This window comes from Macaca mulatta, chromosome 3 (genome assembly GCF_049350105.2).
Source record: "Macaca mulatta isolate MMU2019108-1 chromosome 3, T2T-MMU8v2.0, whole genome shotgun sequence".
Taxonomy (NCBI): domain Eukaryota; kingdom Metazoa; phylum Chordata; class Mammalia; order Primates; family Cercopithecidae; genus Macaca; species Macaca mulatta.
The window spans coordinates 144,322,095-144,346,292 of NC_133408.1; the positions used below are offsets into that span (position 1 = coordinate 144,322,095).

General features: G+C 39.6%; 1 protein-coding gene across 2 annotated transcripts in view; it reads left to right on the top strand.

The window, feature by feature from the left end:
• The window catches only part of LHFPL3 (LHFPL tetraspan subfamily member 3), a 577,335-nt gene that overhangs the window by 411,849 nt on the left and 141,288 nt on the right, over positions 1-24,198 (top strand). The gene's annotated exons all lie outside the window — the stretch shown is intronic.

Sequence of the window (24,198 nt, forward strand, 5' to 3'; positions counted from 1 at the left end):
GCTATATTTCAGGTTGAAATAAATGCCTGGAGAATCTCTAACATCATCTGTATACATCTTTATTAAACTATTTGTGATAATTGAATTCAGACCCAGCTTCTCAGAGAGAGGTAGTAACACTGGCCCCAAATAGTTAGTTAGAGATTTCTGTAGTTACCTAATTAACTGAATTTTAAATGTGTTATCTGGGTATCAAAAGTCCTCAGATTTCTTTTCAAAAAGAAATTGCCTTCTGAAACAGAAAGAAAACCAGGATAGAAAATAGGACATTGACTACTGAATGATACATAAATATATTACAGTGGGCAACTAAGAGGTAGCAAATTGTTATTGAAGATTAATCTTTTAAGTTTCTTTCCAGATTTCTAAACCAATTTCTTGGGATAGAATTTTGATGTCTCTGTTTTTTTAGTAGACTTAGATTCATTTAACAGTTTTATCTTTATGTTATCTTTAACTTTAATACTGTGCACCTACATTAGCACCTTTAGGTGAGTGGCTCCTTCTTCTAGCTCTTATTTCTAATTGGCAGCTAAATCCATCCTTGAAGTATGAGATTTAGCTTATTATTTCAAGTAGGTGCTAATTTCAAAAACCCTTCAGTGCTTCAACAGGACTCAAATATAAGTATATATTAGTTTCTACATAAATATCACATGTAATGATAGCATAGCAGGCTTTATATCTAGACCATCGCTGTTTATGCAGGTAAACTATGACATAGAAGTAAAATGGAGGAGCCTAGGAGAGCAGCAGTCATCCACAAACCCTTTATCTCCCTGATTTATAGGCAGAACACATATTAGTTTACTTAGTTCTATCAAAAGTATTCTAAACACAAAAATAACCCTTACACGGGGGAGTGGTGCTGAAACCTCCTAAAAACAAAACTATCACCTTCTCAGAGTTGCCCTTTCTAGATAAAAAGGATGATATGAAGATAATTACACTTTTATTTACATTATAGATTTTGTACTTTCACATGCGTTCATTAATGTGGTACCTTTGTTGTTTTTGTAGCTTGTTGGATAGACACAGGTCTCTGTACAGTTAACTTGACTTCAAATGTAATGCTAAGGATAGTTCAATATTAGAATAAGTTATCTTTTTCAAAAGAATGAATTGGGCCAGGCGCGGTGGCTCAAGCCTGTAATCCCAGCACTTTGGGAGGCCGAGACGGGCGGATCACGAGGTCAGGAGATCGAGACCATCCTGGCTAACACGGTGAAACTCCGTCTCTACTTAAAAATACAAAAAAAAAAAAAAAAAAAAAACTAGCCGGGCGAGGTGGCGGGCGCCCATAGTCCCAGCTACTCGGGAGGCTGAGGCAGGAGAATGGCGTAAACCCGGGGGGCGGAGCTTGCAGTGAGCTGAGATCCGGCCACTGCACTCCAGCCTGGGCTACAGAGCCAGACTCCATCTCAAAAAAAGAAAAAAAAATGAATTAAATAAAAGCCTAGCTTGTTCTGCAGATTCGTGATTTTTGCCACCACCTAAATGGACCAGAATGCTATTGTTTCCTGTACAGTTCAAAGTCATATTGAGAATCTTTCACTTTCCAGACATCTTTTGACCACAGAGAAGAAAATTCACAAGAAGAAAAATGTAACAAAAGCAGGAAAATTTTTACTTGGGAATTGAGAATTCTATCTCATACTCATGTATATGAGTGACAATAATTCTCCTGATTCATATTTCAGAAAAGAACAGCTAGAGGTATAGAATAATGCTCAATAGTTTTCAAAATTGGTCTTTTCTTCTGGTTGATGCGTTTAAACGTTGATGTCTGATCCTTTCCATCTGAGTCTTAAACAAAGCATCATGTTCAGTCAGTGATATATTAAACCACCTTGCTATAACTTTTGATGAGAAAGATTTTAAAAGGCCAATGTAAGGTTTAGGGATTGTCTTTGCATAATTTTTCTGTGTTCATCATCTTCGCCATTTGCACGTATGACCGTAGTTTCTTCCATCTTGTTCTGAAGGATGAAAATTAGTGGGAGTTCATCTGTATCAAACCTGATAGATCCAATAAAGCAGTTAGAACATAAGGCCACATTGATCAAACATTTTAGTTGCACCACATTTTCATTTTTCAATCAAAATTCCTTAATCTCAGACTCTGAGAAGATGTAAACAGCTCTATTGTAGGGCATATCAGACCCTCATGCAATTGGATCTATATAAAATCAGACCAGGATTTCTAAGCCTTGTATAAAATCTAGTCAAACCTGCATGTTCCTGGGAAATGGTACAAGATTTACACTTGCTATACAAAGTAGCTTTATTGTTTGGTATTATTTAAACACTTGCTAAACATTGAAGCTTCCAAAGTCAGATTGTTTGAGGAAAGACCAATCAGTAGTTTTGTATGTTGTATGTGTGAACATAGTTTCATTAAACAGTAGTTTAATGGTGTTCAGGTGCATGTAATAATCAAAATTAAATGTCATCAATGCTATCTTCTATGGATTCTAAAGGAAGAGAGGTTGGTTTTAATTAAAAAGATAAGAATAATTTGAAATTGTATAATTAATTATATATAAATGGGTGCTTTTACAATTTGCATGAGTGCATTGATATAACTTTTCACCTTTTAAGACTTTTTTCACTTTTTTTTTTTTTTTTTTTTTTTTTTTTTGCTGCTCCTCTTGTTTTGGATTTCACTATTAAGTTTTTTCTGATAAAACTACGGAGATGTACTGTGGTAGCCAAGGCTTCCTTTCGGTTTCAGGACAATGCAATGAGACAGGCAAATCTAGTTCCAGCTCGGAATTTTAGAAGAATTTATTAAGCACATGATGCCTTTCAGTGTCATGGAAGAAGGCAATGTCATATCTCAAGACTTGGTTCAACAGAGCAAAGTATGCATACATTCTGATAGAGATTACACATCTGAAAGGGATGCACACTGTAATGTCTTTTATAATCTTCCAGTTTTATGGTTGATATGGTCTGGCTCTGTGTCCCCATCCAAATCTCATCTTAAATTGTAATCCAAATTGTAATTTCCACGTGTTGGGAAAGGGACCTCATGGGAAGTGATTAGATCATGGAGGTGGCTCCCCTATGCTGTTCTCATGATAGTGAGTAATTTTCATGAGATCTGATGGTTTTATAAGTGTCTGGCATTTCCCCTGCTGGCACTTCTGTCTCCTGCTGCCATGTGAAGAAGTATGTATTTACTTCCCCTTCTACCATGATTGTAAGTTTCCTGAGGCCTCCCCAGCAATGTGGAACTGTGAGTTAATTGAAACTCTTTCCTTTATAAATTACACAGTCTCAAGAAGTTCTTCATAGCAGCATGAAAATGAACAAATGCAATGGTCTACCAGTTATATCACTTACATCCCATAATGAGTGACAAGAGCATTATAGTGAGAATAAGCCTGAAATTATAGAATATGCCCCCAATGTGAAGTTCTTCCTGAGTGTCACTTTCATGTCATGATCATGTCTTCTTTTTGTGGCTATTGTAATTAATGCAGCAACACACTTCCCCATTTATCTGGAAAGTCCACTGTATTAGTCTGTTCTCATGCTGGTAATAAAGACACACCTGAGACTGGGTAATTTATAAAGGAAAGAGGTTTAATTGACTCACAGTTCCACATGGCTGAGGAGGTCTCACAATCATGGTGGAAGGCAAAGGAAGAGCAAAGTCACATCTTACATGGCAGCAGGCAAGAGCTATTGCAGGGGAACTCCCATTTATAAAACCATCAGATCTTGTGAGACTTATTCATTATCACGAGAACGGTATAGGGGAACCCGCCCCCATGATTCAATTGTCTCCACCTGGCCCTGCCCTTGACATGTGTGAATTATTACAATTCAAGGTGAGATTTGGGAGGGGACACAGCCAAAACGTATCAGCCACCATATAGATTCAGGCTTTCTAAGTGTCATTACAGCAAGGATATTGCTTAGATCCGTGAGTGCTTCCCAACATTCCACCCTAATGGATACATAAAAATCACTGTTCGATGAATTCTAAAATATATAAGGGAAGGAAAAAAAGCTCAATTCTAATTGTTGAACTGTGTTCTACTCACAGAGTCTTAAGATGAAAGGGAATACAAGATGCTGCTGAGCCATAAATTAATCATCACAAAGGTGATATTCAAAAGGAAAACAAGGGAGGAGTGTACACAGCTAAAAGTCTCCACTTCTACAGACTGCTTTTTCCTGTGACACACTTCCAGTCAACTAGCCCCAATCCTCATTGCAGTGTCCCCCTTCAATGCCTCCCACATGCCTAAGCTTCTCCTTTCCACAAGATTATTTGAAAGAAGTCACAGCTAAGATTTGTCATAAATTGTAAAGTGGGAAAATTAAAATGAAGGAATTTTAACATACTTTCAAAGTATGTTAAACACATACTTTCAAAGTATGTTAAACACATACTTTCATGAAACAGAAGGCAACAACTTTGAAGATATAACTGTTGTCTTAAAGAAAACCTTTATAAGACATAAACTTAATCATCTATGGAGCTCCAGTGAAGTGCCAGGATATTTCTTTATGCTAAAAAACAAAGGCCCACTGAAAAAAAAAAAACAAAAAAAAAAACAAAAAAAAAAAAAAACAAAGAAAAGTGAAACCTCTTTAAATATCTAACTAACTTAATTTTGGGGGGTTTTTTTGGTTTTTTTTGTTTGTTTGTTTGTTTTCTTAGAGTCTCACTCTGTTGCCCAGGCCAGAGAGCAGTGACACGATCATAGCTCATTATAACCTTGAACTCCTGGGCTCAAGCAATCCTCCTGCCTTAGCCTCTGGAGTAGCTAGGACTACAAGTGTGTGCCATCACACTCTGCTACATTTTTGTGTATTGGTGGCGGGGGTTGTTTTTTGTAGAGACAGGGTGCCCAGGCTGGCCTCAAACTTCTGGCTTCAAGGGATCCTCCTGCCTCGGCCTCCCAAAGCAGCAGGATTACAAGTGTGAGCTGCAGTGCCCAGTGCCAACTAACTTTATATAGGAGCTGGCAGATGCAAGAAGACTCAACTGCCTGCTCTGAATTTGGGGAGCAGCTCTACAGGATGTGTGCCATCCCTGACTCTGGGGCTGATCGCAGACAGGCAGGTATTGTTTGGGAGTTCAGCAGCATGATTTCTAAATGAGCCAACAACAGTAGGCCTTTAACCTTGATATGCTGCTTAATTGCATATTTTAACACACTGAACTGTGAAGTCAATTTAATTATGTAAAATTAAAGTTTCATCCAGATAAAAAGGATTTGAAATGAAAGCTTCATTTTCAATTTATTTCATTAATTATGAAAGAATAAATAATTACATTTTCCAGAGCTCCTATGCCACAAATACTTCTTTCCTTGTCAGACACCATTCATAAAGAGGTCTGTTTCTGCATTTGTGTATATGGTCTTTGGAATTTCTTATCAGATAATTGGGTCCTCTCGTGAACAATTTTAAAGTCACTTTGTCTTCTAGCACTTAAACTGCAAATGAGAAAACATGATTATCCATCAAGAGGTGACTCCAGTGACCATTTATATATTAAGGGTTTAAGCTCTTTTCAATGCTATAGTGAGGGAGGTAAAATAAATTCACTTTATTTAAGCAACTAATTGAGAAATCTTTCAAATTTTTTGGTTTAGTTATCACACCATGCTATGGCCACACTGGGAGTGGCGATGTGGTGTAGTGGAAAGATCGTCCACATGGATTCAAATGGCCCTGTGCTAGTCCTGTCTCTGACACCAGCTGAGGAGCCTTGGACCAATATCTTAATAGTTCCAAAATTAAAATTCCTGGCCTGTGAAATGCAGGGCATGACCAAATGACATCTGAGGGTCTTTCTAGCTATAACATATTTCAATTCTAAGGATATCTTCAGAGGTGTTCTTTAAAAAGAGGACCTGAGGGCAGTAAATGCTCCTGCCCTCATATCAGTGAGCACATTAAATACTCTTTTAGGAACTTGTTAGTATGCACGGTTGACTAGGGGAGGGGAAAGCTGAAAGTCAAAGGGGATGGGAGGCCAAGTCGGGCCGATCACTAGGTCAGGAGTTTGAGACCAGCCTGGCCAATATGGTGAAACCCCATCTCTATTAAAAATACAAAAAAAAAAAAAAATTAGCTGGGCCTGGTGGTGGGCACCTGTAGCTCTAGCTACTTAGGAGGCTAAGGCAGGAGAATCTCTTGAACCTGGGAGGCAGAGGTTGCAGTGAGCAGAGATCACGCCACTGCACTCCAGCCTGGGCAACAGAGAGAGACTCCATCTCAAAAAAAAAAAAAAAAAAAAGTCAAAGGGGAAAGGGCTCTAGGATGCCCCAAATGTTTCCTGCTTTAGATGTGTACCCACCCACTGACCCATGCTGTCAGAGGCCCATACACTCATACCACCAAGAATAGAATGAGTCCAATTTAGAAACTCTTGTCAATGGCAGAGGAGCCTCCTTGCCTCACTGGATTCTGATACCATGTAGTGTCCACATAAACACCATAATAGTGGACAGAGCCCCAGATCATAGACAGAAAACTATTTCTGGTCTCAAATCTGGCAGGTATTAGTCATGTGACTTTGGCCTAGCCCCTTAACATCTGAGAGCCTCAGCTTCACCTTCTTTAAAATATTTCTTTAAAATATTTAAAAATATTTAACAATACCCATCCCTGAATCCTTCATAGTTTTGAGACAGTCCAACAAAAGCATGTGTATGAAAGCAATTTATAATCAATAATATCTACATAGGCTTTATTTATTCTCATTACTAAGCATTTTCCCATATAACCTTTTCGTTGATCTCGGCAATAAACCTGTGAGATATTTATCATTATCCCATTTTACACATCCAAAACCAAGCTACAGAAAAGCTTAATATTTTGTCTAAATTTTCACAGCTAGGAAGGATTGGATGTAGGACTCAAACACAAATCATTTTACTCAAAATTTCAAGTTCTTTGTTTTACATGGCATCATGTGATTAATTCTTTTTTCCTTTACCTTTTTTTTTTTTTTTTTTTTTTTTGAGACGGAGTCTCACTCAGTCGCCCAGGCTGGAGTACAGTGGCATAATCACGACTCCCTGCAGCCTCGACCTCCTGAGGTCAGGTATTCCTCCCACAGCCTCCTAAAGTAGCTGGGACCACAGGCCCACACCACCACACCCTGCAAATTTTTTTGGTACTTTTTTTTTTAGAAACAGGGCCTTACCATGTTGCCCAGCTGGTCTCGAAGTCCTAGGCCCAAGGGATCCACTTGCCTAGGCCTCCCAAAGTGCTGGGACACATAGTCAATTCTTATAGATGCTTTTTCTGTTGCTTTCAACTTGATCAGTCCACTCTGTACAAGTAAAGAGTTTGGTCTTATTTTTATTTGATAGCTTGTAGATAATGTTATTAATCAACAGTTTAATGCATTTAAGAATCAGCCTTTGAAACCTATACTCTTATTTGGCTATGTAACTTTATAAAAACCTACTGAAGTAAGATCAGGAAGCCCAGAAAAAAAAGTATCTTCAAGTGCTTTGAATTAAAACTTTCAAAAGGTCATAGTGAACTGCCTGTTTCCCGATAGGATTTGTGTTTAACAAGGTCCTTGTGGTCATCAAAGCATCTCAGAGTGTGCCTCTAAAGAAACTGCATATATCCTGTCACTTTTTCAGAAGGGCTCAAGTTAATCTGAGAGTTGGAGCTGACCTTAGATGCCCTTGTAGAAATGTCTTATATTCATGCTGCTTCTGATTCCTCTCCTCCCACTCTTTTCATGAACTCACCCCATTCAGGTTTTCACCTTCAGAATTTCACAGGCACTGTCTTATCAAGGTCACTCCAGCCTCCTAATTGCTAAATCTCATGCTCAACTTTCAATCTTTGTATTGACCTGTCAGTAGCCTTTTCACAATTGACTACTGGCCCCATTTTGAAACCCTCTCTTCAGCTGGCTTCCGGTCGCTGACCTTGCCTAATTGTCTTTCTAGGCTCTTCTGGTGTAGTCTCCTTTGCCGATTCCTCTCGCATGGCTCCACTCTTTAACTAGTGTATCCTTTCTAGCTACACACGCTTCCTTAGGTAATCTCATCAGGTGTCACGACTTTAAATAACATCTATATTCTGATGTCTCCCAAGTTTAAGCCTCCTCCTACCCCTTCAATGAACTTTAGTCTCTATACCCAACAACTTACCTGATACCCTTTTTTGAATATCTAATTAGCTTCTCAAACTTAATATTTCCAAAACTGAGCTTCTGATACTCCCCACACAACATCCAAGCCAAAGCAGACCCTGGTGGTGGGCTGACACTTCCCAACTCCCTTTCCTCTCTGGCCAACAAATTGTCAGCAGGAGTCTGCTGTAGCATTCCTGGGAAACTTTTGCTTTCCTGACACAGAAGCTGCCCCTTCCTCTTTCTCCTTCTTCCTAAGGGAACATAAAAGAGATGGCAGGAACTGCAGCTGGCATCCAATGACTGTGAGGAAATGGAGAAGAAAATCATTAAGATTTGTGCACTGTCAAGTTGTTAAAACAAATTACAGGAATTTTACATGAGAAAAATAGAACTCTTATTATTTAAGCCACTATGGTTGAATGTGCTGCTACTTGCAACTGAAAGCATTCCTAATTAATACAGTATGTTTCAAAAATGAATATTTGTTGTGGTATAACCCTGTAAGAATGTACCAAGAACCAATGCAACAACAGGAAGAAAAACTGACAAATTATTCAAGACTCTTCCTAGATGCCTGTAGAACACAAATTCACAATCCCATCTTCATTCATTATATTTCCTCAGAGGCTGGATGAATACTTTTCTCAGTAAGAAATCACTAGCCCAAGCCAAATTCGGGTACCCAATCCAGAGCTGCCCTGGATTGGAAATGTGTAGGCCTGTATTAGTTCAGATTATTTTATTTGGGGTGCTGCATGCCATGAGCTTGTCTGAAAAAAAGGGGAGGCTTTCAAGAAGTGGTCTAGACAGAGAAATTTCCTCTTCTTGAAAAACTTAGGTCAACAATTCATATGCTTCAGCTACTAAGGGGGTGTAGTAACTTAGCGATGATAAAACCAATGTCTCCTCTCATCTATATTGGGGATCAAGGTAAAGAAATATTGAAATGCAGTGACAGAGGCAGAAAGGCTCTGGTTCTTTACAATCACCTGAGGAGATTTAAAAGTATTCCAGGCTGGGCACAGTGGCTCACGCCTATAATCCCAGCATTTAAGGAAGCTGAGGCAGATGGATCACTTGAGGTCTTGGGATCACTTGATGTCAGGAGTTCAAGACCACCTTGGCCAATATGGCAAAACCCCATCACTACTAAAAATACAAAAAATTATCCAGGCGTGGTGGCAGATACATGTAGTCCCAGGTACTTGGGAGGTTGAGGCAGGAGAATTGCTTAAACATAGGAGGCAGAGGTTGCAGTGAACCCAGATCATGCCACTGCACTCCAGCCTGGGACTCAGCCTGGGCGACTGAGCGAGACTCCATTAAAAAAAAAAAAAAAAAAAAAAAAAAGGTATTCCAGGGATTGGGTCCTACTCCAGAGATTCTCATTCAGTTGGTATGAAGTAGATCTAGGTATGAAAAACTCCCCAGGAGGTTCCAATGCACAGCCAGGGTTGAGGACCAATGAAGTCACTCAACTGCCTTGTTTTACTGATGAAGAAGCCAAGGCGCAGAGAGGGGAAATAGAATCTCGCCGGTTTGTTTTATTATGGTTAGAAATAAGTAAGTAACCCATGACATCGAAAGTTTCACTCAATAATAGGCTAAAAAATCCCATTTCTGATAACGTTTTATTGCTGCCTTTTCTTGCAAACAGAGCTCTCTGCCAGCCTTGGGAAACTGACTTGTGCTACCTGCTAGCTCTGTGAATATTAGGGCAAACTTAAGTGTCTTCATCTATAAGGGCATTAATAGAACCTGCCTGATAGAGATTTTATGAAAATAAAAGGAGATAATACATGTAAAACTGTCTTTCACAATGTCTAACATATGTTAACTATTGTCATTTTTAGTACTTTGATTTAATTTAATGAACATTTATATAGTGTTTGATTAATGGGGTGCATAACCCATGCCCCTCACTACCTTGTCCTGCTGTCTCCCTTTGTTCCTAATATCACTGAATCATAAAGGAGGCCTCATAAAGATCTGGAGATTGCTTCCTCCACATGCTTAAATATAATTTTTTCATCTGGTTGCTTTACAAATATTTTTAAATATAACGCTGATCGCAGTTAGTCGGTTGGTTTCGGTTTTGGTTTTGTTTCTCATAATCTCCCCACATACACCTGTATTTATGAGGTAACACACTAAAAGCTTATTCCTTTACAACATTTATTCTTTTACCACATTTGCCATCCATGGAACTCAAACTCTATAGCTGTTTCTGCAAGTTCAGTGACAGTCCCCAAGGAGAGCCCTTATTCCCCTGATGGAAATGTGACTCCATAGAATGTTACCCGTTTTCACCCTGGCTGAGAATTCCCTCGTTGTATTGCTAGACAGATGAGGAACAAAGCCAAGCCTTAAAAATGTCTGTGTGAATTTGCAATGTGTCCTTCAGAAGTAACAGAGGGAAGAGATTCTGCCCAGGCAGAAGAAACAATAAAGACAAGAATCCCCAATGTAGAAAATACAATCACTTTAGTTCATACACAGGGTGATGAAAATTTAGTGCTAGTAGGCTTGTAGGTCCCTGTGTTTTGTCCAGAACATATCTTTATTTTCCTCACCATAAACACAGCAAGTAAAAGCCAAGTGTCAAACAAATATAAGTAATACAATTTTTATCATTATAGAAGTTAAAATAAATCTTAGGGGACTATTCCCCCATTACTGAGAAACTCATTTCTCTTTGGCTGTCTCTTGGGATGCATTCTGAAGTAATCCCTTCCTTCACCAGCTAATGCACACCCACTAGGTAACACCCACAGCAAGCCTTATCATTATTATTATGCAAATAGTAATTTTCCATAGCTATGGAGCTTCTAAGAGCATAATATTTACTTGGGATACTTATTTTAAATGCAAATTCTGACTTCAGTAGTTGTAAGGAACCGCTCTGTAATCTTTTTTTTTTTCAATTAATAAATTGTATTTTTTTAGAGCAGTTTAGGTGTACAGCAAAACTGAGCAAAGTAAAGAGAGTTCCCACATACTTCTCCACCAGCTCACAGCCTCTCTACCATCAATAGCTTACATCAGCATGGTCCAGTTATTACAACTGATGAACCAATATTGACATATTATTATCAACCAAATATTAGGGCTTACTCTTTGTGTTGTACATTCTATGGGTTTTGACAAATGAAATCTTTATTTTTAACAAACGCATTTAAGTAAATGCAATACAATTAATTGAGGACCACATTTTAAGCAACACTACCCCAGGTGATTTATAATCAGATTAACACTATGATTATAATGTAACGATACTGAGGCCAACAAAAATGGCCAGACCACTATAATAGAACTTGAGAGTTCCTTTCATAAATATCTTGGCAACCTTCAATGCATAAACAGGCTCTATTCCAAAAGTCCACTTCTGAATTGTTGTCTTGGAACTCAGATCACAGGCTTTTCACAGAACCAATTGATGTACACAATGATCGAGTTCTTGGACCTACCCTTCAAAGCTTATTTCACTCATGATATTATAAGGTTATCTTAATCATATTTAAAGTGGAAACAATAGAAATGTAAACCCACAAAGATAATGGACAAAAATGTTTTGAAAATATTTGAGAATATTTTTTTCAATATTCAATATTTGAGAATAGAGGTCAGGGGCCTCTTTTAAACAAAACTTCAAAGGCACAAACCATAAGGCAAAAATACATATTAATTGAAAACATCAAAATAGGACTTCTGTTCGTGAGAGACAACAAACACAAAGGCCAGATGATAGATTGGGAGAAGCTATTTGGAATGTTTCTAGCCGATGTATCTAGAATAAGCAAAGGATTCCTCCGAATCAATAAGAAAAAAAAAGCTCAGTTACAAAATGAGCAGATTATGAATAGGTAATTTTTAGAAAAAGAAACTCAAAAACAGAGCCAGCATGTAAAGAAATGCCCAAATAATTGGTAATTAGATGAATGCAAGTTAAAATGGTGAGTTACCGGTTTGCACCTTTCAGGCTGGCAGAATTTATTTAGGATCATAGGCAGAGATTTGCCTTCACGTGCTGCCAGTGGGAGAGCAGACCATTGTGAGGAGCAATCTAGTCCAACAGATAAACATTCCCTGTGACATACCAATTCTGCTCCTGGATTTATGTCCAGGAAATTTCTTACTAGGGCCATACTGGAGCATGTATGAGGATGTTCACTAGAGCATTACTTGGCGGTGGGGAGTTGGAGGAAATCTGGTTATTCACTATGGAGGGATGGATAAGGAATTTGGGATGAGTAGAAACCATGGAGTGCTATGTAGCAGGTAAGAGGCAACAAATTAAATGAACACATAGCAAAGTGTATGGGTCTTAAAAACAGAATGCTTAATGAAAAAAAGAAAACAGAATAAGAAAAGAAATAATTATCACTTAGATAAATCAGAAACAATGTGTACCAAATAACCATCTTCACTGTGCAAAAAATATTCAAATAAAAATACATATGTTAATGGTTGCCTATGGAAGGGGAGAAGAATGGCAGTGGAAGGTAGGATGGAGAGGAGTCAACAAGAAGGAGCAGCGTGGCATAGAGGGAAAAGCACAGGCTTTGATGTCAGCCTGCCTGGATTAGAGCCTTAGCTTCACTGCTTACTAGCCGTGGATCTTGAGCAAATCACTTGATGACTCTTAAGCTTCTTTGTGTGTAAAATACAGACCATGTTATCTATCTTACAGTGCCATAGTGAGATTTAAAACACATAATCCAAGTACAGCACTTAGCTCAGTGCTTAATATATAATTAGTATTCAATAAATGTTAGCAATAATTGTAAAAGAACCCTGGCCTCATGATGCAGATCAATAGTGGGAAGATAAAGCATTAAGAGTAGGAAGTAAGACCTGGAAGAAAGAAAAGATATGGGAGAACTGATTCAGGAACAGGAGGAGCATGGTGATGGTTAAATTTTCCATCTTTCCCATAGGAATCTCTCAGATGGCATCAGCATAGTCTTCTCTCCTTTACCCTCATTTTTTCCCCTTATTTTCTCTTCTGTTTTCCTAGTGCTACAGAAGTTCTCACTTTTTGTCACCAGGTGCTAGGGGGCAGAGTGCGGTTCGTCTAAGGAGTAGAGAAGGGAAGGATCTGGGTCTGTGTGATGAGGAAGAAGGAAGTGTGTCAGTTGTGTCAGTTGGCTATTTCTGTATACAAACCACCCCAACATTCAGTGGCCTAAAGAGAATTATTTATTATTCCTCACAAGTCTGGGGGTTGGAACATTTAGGCTAGATTTGTCTGGGGGTGGCTCTGCCCCACGTGTCTCTCATTTTCTTCCTGGAACTAGCAGACTAGAATGTCTTCCAGGTGATGACAGGTCACAGAATAGTCAAGCCCAACAGCACAAGGACTTCTGGAGTCTCTGCTATGTCACATTTGCTAACATCCCATCAGCCAAAGTAAGTAATGGCTGATGGGCCATATACCCCATGCACAGGGGAAAAGCACCACAAAATGACATGGGAAAGGACATGGGTACTGGGGAGGGTGTAGAATTGGGGCCACTCATGCAATTCATACAAGGAGTCACATACTTCTCATAATTGACTGGAAAAAGTGAACATAGCCTAGCTGAGGAAGCAGGGAAACTGAATGCTGGATGATGCAAAAAGCAGGTCCAAGCAAGTTCTCTCTGTCTCTGTCTCTCTCTCTCTCTCTCTCTGTCTGTCTGTCTGTCTGTCTCTCTCTCTCTCTCTCTCTGCATCTCTATCCCCCACCACCACCACACACACACACACACACACACACACACACACACACATACACACAGAGAAATGCCCACATATATTAATGGAAGAATTCCCAATCACTAGTGTAGTATTAGTTTTTTGGTGTTTGTTTGTTTGTTTGTTTGGAGATAGAGTTTCACTCTTATTGCCCAGGCTGGAGTGCAATGGCACAATCTTGGCTCACCACAACCTCCGCCTCCCGGGTTCAAGCGATTATCCTGCCTCAACCTCCCGAGTAGCTGGGATTACAGGCATAAGCCCCCACGCCCAGCTAATTTTGTATTTTTAGTAGAGACAGAATTTCTCCATGTTGGTCAGGCTGGTCTTGAATTCCTGACCTGAGGTGATCCACCCGCCTTGGCCTCCCAAAGTCCTGGGATTACAGGTGTGAGCCACCGCACCCGGGCTAGTATTAGTTTTAATAAGCCAGTTGGTAACTAAGGATAAATAAGTCTTGCTATGGAGCCAGAGGTTGGGATGGAGAGTGGGGATGGAGATCTGTCCTTAAGGAAGTAGACAGCTGGATAAATAGTGCTGTTTGGGGACATTGAAAAACACACGCGCGCGTGCACACAGCACACACTTTCTTCAATCCAGAGCAATTGAGAAGTAAGGACTGAGATTAGTTTACAAGTTTTTATTAAGCTTATTCCTAATTTTTAACTAGCCACACCTTGCGCAGAACCTTTGATAGCTTATTATTATAGCCTAATGTTGATGTTCATACTAATATCAACAGCAAGAGTCTGGCATCTGTAAAATATAAATACAAAATTGTCAGTTACTAATGAAATGAAATTAATATCCACAGTCTCTTTTTAGACAAATAAATCTTTTCTCCTAGGATGGAGGAGGATATACTTAAACAATCTGAAATGTGTATCTATATTACATTTTAAGCACAACAATTTTTTTTTGAGACAGTCTCACTCTGTCACTCAGGCTGAAGTGCAGTGGTGCCCTCTCAGCTCACTGCAACCTCCACCTCCCAGGTTCAAGTGATTCTCGTGCCTCAGCCTCCCAAGTAGCTGGGATTATAGGCATGCGCCACCACACCTGGCTAATTTTTATATTTTTAGTAGACATGGGGTTTCGCCATGTTGACTAGGCTGGTCTCAAACTCCTGACCTCAAGTGATCCACCCACTTCGGCCTCCCAAAGTGCTGGGATTACAGGCATCAATCACTATGCCCAGCCCACAATTTTACCTTTTAAAGAAACATTTATTCATTCAAAAAAGCATTATTTGGTTTGAATATTAAGCAGAGATTCTAACAACTTTTTTCACTACTGTGTGTGTAAAATATCTCTTTTACTGATGCTAAAATTAAATTTAAATATGCCTTTAATATTTTTTAAATATAACATTGTTGTACCATGGGCCTAGAACCTAGAATGGTGCCCTGCAAGTGAGAAAAATTAAAGTGATAGGGTACCCCAAAAAGCTGCACACCTACAACCATCTGATCTTCGACAAAGTCGACAAAAATAAGCAATGAAGAAATGATTCCCTATTTAATAAATAGTGCTGGGATAGCTGGCTAGCAATATGTGGAAGAATGAAACTGGACCCATATCTTCCACCATATACAAAAATTAACTCAAGATGGATTAAAGATTAAATTGTAAGGCCTCAAACTATAAAAATCTTAGAAGGAAACCTAGGAAATATCACCTGGACATCAGCCTTGGGACATAATTTATAACTAAGTCCTCAAAAGCAATTGCAACAAAAAACAAAAACTGAAAAGTGAAACCTAATTAAACTAAAGAACTTTTGCACAGCAAAAGAAACTGTCAACAGAGTGAACAAACAACCTACAGAATGGGAGAAAATACTTGCAAACTATGCATCCAACAAAGGTCTAATATCCAGAATCCATAAGGCACTTAAACAACTCAACAAACAAAAAATAAATACTTCATTTTAAAAAAGACATGAACAGACACTTTTCAAAAGAAGACATACAATTGGACAAAAAACATAGGAAAAAAATACCTACCATCACTAATCATCAGAAAAATGCCAATATAAGCCATAATGAGATATCATCTAACACCAGTCCAAATGGCCATTAATAAAAAGACAAAAAATAACAGATGCTGGCAAGGCTGCAAGAAAAGGAACACTTATACACTTTTGGAGGGAATGTAAATTAGTTCCGCCACTGTGGAATGAAGTTTGGAGATTTCTCAAAGAACTAAAAATAGAACTACCATATGACCCAACAATTCCATTACTGGTTATATACCCAGAGGAAAATAAATTGTTCTACAAAAAATACATGTGCACTTGTATGTTCATTGCAGCACTATTCACAATAGCAAAGACATGAAATCAACCTAAGTGCCTATCGGCAGTGAATTGGATAAAGTAAATGTGGTATATATACACCATGGAATACTACACAGCCATAATAAAAGAATGAAATCATGTTCTTTGCAGCAACATGGATCCAGCTGGAGGCCATCATCCTAAGCAAATTAACACAGGAACGAAAAACCAAATACCACATGTTCTCACTTGCAAATGGGAGGTACATATAGACATAAACATGGGAACAATGGACACTGGGGACTACTGGAGGAGGAAGAGAGGCAGCAGGGAAAGGGCTGAAAAACTACTTATTGGGTACTATACTCACTAGCTGGATAATCCCCTAGTAGGGATCATTTGTTCCCCAAACCTCAGCATCACATAATATACTCATGTAACAAACCTGCATGTGTACCCCCAAATCTAAAATAAAAGTTGAAATTATTAAAATAAAAGAAAAATAAAGCTAGCAATGAGCCCTATACATGAAAATCAATAAAATCATAATCATGGCTGTGTAGAGGGGCTTGTCCTTTATTGCAATTTTCGTTCAAGCTGGAATAGGACCATGTCTCATCCAGTTCTGCCCACTGTGGCTAGCATAGTGCCTGGCATCAAGCAGATGTCCTATATTGTAATTAACTGGGAGCTTTCTGCACCCCACCAAAAATAAATAAATAAATAAAACTGAAGTGAAAGAGTGGTAAAATATTACTCATGCAATTTTTCAGGCATAGAGTCATCTGTCTACCATCTGGCCCATTCCTCATGTAACTAGCTGCTTTTCTTAGGGAAGCATCACCCAAACAAGCTACGAGACAGATGCATGTAATCCGTCCTAGGTACACACAAGGAGGGGCTTCTTTCTGTCATTGGAATGCTCTCTGAGTCTCCCATAGAGTTGGGTTCTTAAAATAAGACGAAATATTTAAAACACAGAGAACCAAATTCTCGTAACCCTGAAGTCTTTTTAAAGATTAGAGCAGGTCTGTGTTGTCTTGAATAATTTAAGTTGCACAAATAAGAAATTGTCATTTGAGACATCTCAACTCAGATAATTTCACAAATGTTTCTCTCTGTAATATACTTGACTGACAGATGATTTCCTGAGCTGATTTTTAAGTCACGCCGAGGACAAATAGACATCTGAGAGAACTGTCTTTTGTTGTCTTTTGTTAAGCAAGAGAAGATAGAGTGGGCTGATGCTTAAAGAACTCTCATTTCCTGAACGCTGACTTTTTTGAATGTCTGAGGGGCTAAGCAAGTCTCTTGATTCTGCCCGTATGAAAATAGCATGGGAGTGCTGGAAGACAGAATGGGGACTTATGCCTCATAGGACTTTACTTAGGAGTGGACATTATTAACAAGCCCGAGTTACTCAGAGTTAACTCTGTGAGCCACCTATGTGCTTATACATTTCCTTGTAGCCACAGTTTAAATTTTTTTTTAAAAAAAGGTAAAATTAATTTTAATAATATATTTAACCCAATATACCCAAAATTTTATTTCAGCATGTAGTCAATATAAAAAATTATAAGTTAAATTTTTTTTTCATGTTAAGTCTTTAAAATCCAATGTCTCGTTTACACTTGCAGCTCATCTCATTCACACAAGCCACATTTCCAGTGCTCAGTGGTCACATTTGGCTCCTGTGTTGGACAGCAAAGGCCTGGACAGCAGACAGTTCACTCAGCCCAAGACATCAACTTTCACTGAGTAAATGTCCATGAATTTATGGAAATGCTCTTAATTTTCCACAAATATTGATGGCTCTTACCTCTTGGATTTTTTCAGCAGGTCAGCTTCAGGGAAGGGAAGAGGAAAAGCACCAAGGTTTTCTGGGCACCTACTGTATGAACAAGAACTCACATCATCTCACTTTCCCCACAACAGACCTGTGAGGAAAGGAGATGATTCTGATTTTGCAGAAGAGAAAATCAAGGTTCAGGCAGGCCAAAGACTTGCAAAGGTCACACAGTGAGTGATGGCAAGGCTGAGAAAGAAAGAAAGGCTTGGCCTCAGAGCCCTGGCACTTTCTCTTGTATTATCGTCGCTCCTCCGATACCACTGGGTAGCAGTGGTTCCCAAACCAGTGAGTGTCTGAATCACTGGGAGAGCTTATTATTAAAGCACTTGTCACTGGGCCCGACCCCCAGAGGTTCCGATTCAGCAATTCAGAGTGGGGCCTGAGTATCTGCACTTCCCCCAAGTTCCCAGGAAATGCTGATGCTACTGGTCCAGGGACCACACTTTAAGAACCCCTGCTGTTGGCCGGGCATGGTGGCTCACACCTGTAATCCCAGCACTTTGGGAGGCTGAGGCGGGCGGATCAAGAGGTCAGGAGATCGAGACCATCCTGGCGAACATGGTGAAACCCCGTTTCTACTAAAAATGCAAAAAATTAGCTGGGCGTGGTGGCGGGCGCCTGTAGTCCCAGCTACTTGGGAGGCTGAGGCAGGAGAATGGTGTAAACCCGGGAGGCAGAGCTTGCGGTGAGCCGAGATCGAGCCACTGCACTCCAGCCTGGGCGACTGAGCAAGACTCCGTCTCAAAAAAAAAGAAGAACCCCTGCTGTATAGACTGCATTTGATGCAATTAGTAGGAGTCTGTCTGTCTTAAGCTAATGATGATGCTTCCCTCGGCTGCCAGAAACCAAGCTTTGATTGATAAACCTGTCTATTGTTATTTCCTTAGTCAGCTAAAGATAGCTACCAAGTAGTATGGACTGGGATAGGTTCACTTGTTATGAACCTTTTTATTCCTTCTTAATTAATTATTAAACATAAGTATAGCACTTTATTGTAATAGGGAAGCATTCCCCTCTTCCCTCAGCTCTTGCAAGGAAGCAGAAATGATACATGTGGAAGTCTTGTATCATGTAAACATAGAGTAGTCTTTTCCAAAGTATACACACTTTGAAGTCATCACTATTTACTTTTGAAAAATTCATATGGCATCTTTTTAAAGAAGTGGCTACATCATCAAATATTTTCATGGTGTCATTTTTTTAAGCCAAGTGATAGTTATTGTGCATTCACCACAATTCAGAAAAACCCTGAGTCTAAAATTTAACTGATTGTATTTTAACCACCAATGCTATGCTCAAGAAGTGAGCAATTATTTGCCTTTCTACCTATCTGCAAGTTCCATCACATCTTGATTTATGACATGGCCTGAGGGCACTTTCAATCTTCCTAGCCATTGATCTCTAGCCCTTTCCATTCTTGCAAGGTAGGGGCCTTTCCATGCCTCTTATTTATTTTGAAAGTTTTCAACCCTCTCTTCTACCCCAACTCCCAAACCCTATCACATCGGAAGAAAAGCAACAGATTACTTTGTGCATGTCACGGAGCCCATAATATTCACAAAAGGACAGCAGACCCAGGTGTGCTAACAGGACAGGAGCAGGTCAAACTGATATCAGCATGAAAAGTGGGAAAGTCACCTTCATTAGAAGCTGCATCAGAAATATGGGAGCATTTGTGTGTTCAAAACTGCAAAGAGAGGCAGGCTGCATTTTTCCCACAGCCATATAATGACAAGATAATTGAAAGTGAAGTTAGGCTGCAGAAGCTGTCTAGGTCTCGTGACATCACTCACAGCCTATACTTTTCATAATAGATACTTGAAGCCTGTTTCTCCATCCAAATATGGATTGATTGATTTGGTGGGCTTTTTAAAATTTTTACAAATTCATCCTTGTAGCAGCACAAGGATGGAGTTTCTAAGAAGGGAAAGTGTTCGGTGTGGATGTATTTGAATAAATGAAAAAAAATCACAATAATCCAATATTACAAAGACATGTTTTGGGCAAAAACATTAGGAGGAAAAGCCACCAGTTCAGTAAGTCACGAAAAATACCTGCCATTTCTCAAAGCTTTCCCCTGTCGTTTGCCCTCAGTCGCCATGTTCTGCTCTGTACTCTGGTGCTGGTTTCAGAGGACCTGATGGAAGAAGGTTTGGGAAGGCTGGGGTAGAAAAAGGGAAAAACCAAAGATAAAAAGTAGATTCCTAGAGTTCTTTCTCTTTACCATACAGTTCATAAATGCAGAATCCCTTTATGTGATTTGACTCAGAAGCAAGTAGAACAGTCATAGAGTGAATTTCTTCAAATACATAGCCTGCCGGAATTTTCATTTCACTGCACCTTGTCACAAGCCTGAACTTCATCCTTACAACACAAAACCCATGCTTGGGATGAAAAAACACAGAATACCAAATTGCATTCCTTTTAATAGAAGTGCCAGCAAGCCATATTGGGAGGCAGCCGTTTGTCTCTAGAATATCACCAGGAGGAAGGTGAACAGATTTTTGCCAGACACCACCAAAGTATTTTCTAACCTAGTCACATTTCCTTGCTTATAGCACAGTGATTCTCAAAATTTCATGTGCCTATGAATCACCTCAGGATCTTGTTAAAATGCTGATTCTGATTCAGTAGATTCTGCATATCTAATAAGCTCCCAGTGATGCCAGTGTGTCACCTGAGCAGCAAGGACATAGAGGACTCTGTTTCGTGTCTAAAAACACTACCTGGCATGAGAGGGTTAACATCCAGGACCTGAGGCAAAGACATTTGCTGGAGTGGGAGGGGAAGATGGCAGATGTAGGTAGCAAGGAAGTAAAAGAAGGACTCAATTACAAGTGACAAGAGAAAGGAAAGTTGAACTCAGCATCTGGACAATAATGTGATAAATAACAGGTGATAGCTCAGGCAAGCAATAGCAATCTAGAATGTCATGACCAATGAAAGGGTGGTGTATGTAATGGAAAATCTCAAAAATTAGATAGCTGTGCAGGCAGGCAGATGAGAAATCTCTACTAAGTAGCAAATATCTGGCCATAGAACTAAATACGGAAGATGAGACCAAGGGCAGGAGGGGTAAGGCAACATGGATCCTGGCAAGGACAAGATGGTAGGGAACTGAGACGCAATTGAAACCAAGGGCCACAAGGCAAGGATTCGTTCACCAAAAGTGAAACTTCAGAATGTGATGGAGCCCAGAGCTGTGAAGACTCGGCCCTGAAGAAGCTAATATTCAATATGCCTGATCTGTGTGCCAGGCACTGTTAGTTACAAAGGCCTTTGTAGTCATTATTTCACTCAATCCCCACAAATTTATATGGCAGGCATTTTGATTCCATTTTAAAGACGAAGTATCTAAGGTTTAGGAAGATTTCACATCTTGCCTAAAGGCCCTAGCTAATAACTCACAAAGCAAATAACTCACATTCTATGCTCTTTCCAAGACTCCACGCAGGCCTGGCAGCAAGCACATGGACAGAGGAGTCTGCATGCTTACCTAGGGCTCTGCAGTCTGCCCCAGAATCAAGGAAGGATGTGAGCGCCTTCATGGTGGGAAAAGTCTGAATTAAAGATGCAAAGACACAAAGGACAGGGCGCCAGACATTGTGTGACTGAGTAAGGACTTGTTGTTTACTGAGGCTATAATTCAGAACTGTGATGATGCCAAAAATATTCTAACCTCTTTGATAACTATTCTATAGTCATCTCATTTCACAGCGGAAGTACCCATGTCTTAAGCTCTGGGGCTTGTCAACAAGTAATTGGCACAAAAATCATGGAAAGAGGTCACAGTGTCCCAACCTTAGCCAGACCTTGTCTTTATTTCTTTGTGTTGGTCTCTGAGGTGGGAATCCCCAGACATCTCGTTCCAAGAAAACTAATGGCTGCCTTGCAGCTTATTCACGAGCCTGTCATTCACATTGATATATTAAGTACTGTGCCGTTACAATGAACAGGACTTGATTTCAGAAGAAAGAAGGCAAGTTAGAAATGCAGATTAATCCACTGAACTATATTGTTTTCCTAAACATGGCTTACCGCATGCTATCTGCTGCAAGTAGAGATCGCATTACTCAGACTCCCTGCAGTGCAGCCTCTGCATACCACTTAGCCTCCACAAGAGGCAGAGGCCATGCCCACAGTTGGTGAGAGTATGGGAGGGTGGAAGGAGGATAGCAGCAAATTGCTCAGTGGCTAGTTCTCAGCTTCACAGGTATCAAGAATCTTCCTGGTGTGGATCTTGACAAAAGCAGTGTGATTCTGTGGGAGCAGCTTCTTGCTTCCCCAGTTTCCTGGAAAGGGCAGTAACTTCCTCATTGGACCACTTCTGGAGGGTTGTTTGGGAGGTTACCCTGAAAGCTTGGCCTAGAGCCTGCTCCTCTCCCTTCCAGCAATTTTATGAGTACCCAATTCCTGCATTAATCCCTTTCTGTTTAAACTAGCTAAAGTGAATTCTGTTAACTAATCCAGAAGGAAATTTCCAATAAGGATATATGGAAATATCACCTAGAAATGGAAGAGTAAAGAAATCCAGGAATGCTGTTTGGCTCTTAATCAGTGTGTATGTGTGTGTCTCTCTCTTCAACATACTTCATTCTTTCTTCTCAGAAGCAGTACCCACTTTCTCTACCAATCAGCCTTTTATACAATGCATTTTGAATTTTCTTCTCTCTGGCACACACTTGTCCAGAAATGATGGACAGTCCTTTTTTTTTTTTTTTTTTTTTGTGACAGAGTCTCACTCTGTCGCCCAGGCTGGAGTGCAGTGGCACAATCTCAGTTCACTGCAACCTCTGCCCCCTGGGTTTTAGCAATTCTCCAACCTCAGCCTCCTGAGTAGCTGGGATTGCAGGCACCCGCCACCACACCTGGCTAATTTTTCTATATTTGTAGTAGAGATAGGGTTTTGCCATGTTGGTCGGGCTGGTCTCGAACTCTTGACCTCAGGTGATCCACCTGCCTTGGCCTCCCAAAGTGCTGGGATTACAGGCGTGATCCACCATGCCTGGCCTATGGACAGTCCTTTAATCTCAATCCCAGATTCCCATAGGAGAGAGTCTGATTGGCATAGCTTGAGCTAGGTGTCTACTGTGGTTCAATCAGCTATTATTTCAGTTACAAAAACCCTGTGATGTTTTTTAGTAACTTAATAATCCATATCTACACTTGCGGAAACTAAGCCTTATACAGTTTACATGACTTACCCCAAATCAGACAACTGTTAAGCAGACAATGCAAGATTTACATGCCTGTCTACTGATCTCAAATTCAACACTCATTTCACTAGGCCATGACTGTGTTTTTAGTATTTATAACCATATATTTGAAGTGCTTTATGATTTACAATGTATTTTTATATCTTCTATCTCATTTGACCTTTCCAGTAGTCCTACTATTATTTCTGTCCCACTTTATTGGCAAGAAAATTGATGTTCACAGACGTTAGATGACTTGTTCAAGGTCTCACATTTCATTAGAGCTCATGCCAAAGTTTCAATCTCCATCTTCTCATTCTAAGAGGATTTTATGTTGGAGTGAGGGTTGGGGAAGCCAAAATGTAAATGGAGCTAAATTTCACAGAACATCAGATCTGATACATCAAAGTCACTTCTTATCCTGGGTTGTAAAAGAAGCAAACAAAAGCAAGTTTGTTGTTGATGAAGTGATTGGGGAAAATTTTGTTGGACTCTTACATTCTGATAAACCTAAATAGAAATGACAATTTGAGGGAAGAAAGACTCCTGTCTAGCTACAAGGAAAATGCTCCTCTACTCCCTTCTCAGCACAAAAGAAGAGGTTATGACTCTAGCAGGTTCCTAAGGAGCTGATAAAACACATCTGAAGTAAGAATAGATAACTTTCTTCAAGTTTAAAGATCAGCATGGACTGCAGAATACTTCTGGGCTCAGTATTTAGCCAAAGACCTTGCAATAGTGTCTTGCTAATCTATAAAGAGATACCTAAATGACCTTCCCATTTTAATATTCGTTGGAAATTATTTCTATTGGGGAGGGACAGTATTAGCATAACGGATTCATCCTTGCTTCTTGTCATCACTTTTAGAAGTCATCGTGCTTTCCTTTCAACCTAACTTTTGCAAAGAAAGCCATTTCCCAAGAGAAATTACAAAGGCATTTTCTGCACCATCTTTAACTAATAGTTATTGAGCTTATACATGTACAAAGTGCAATACTGAAAGGGCAA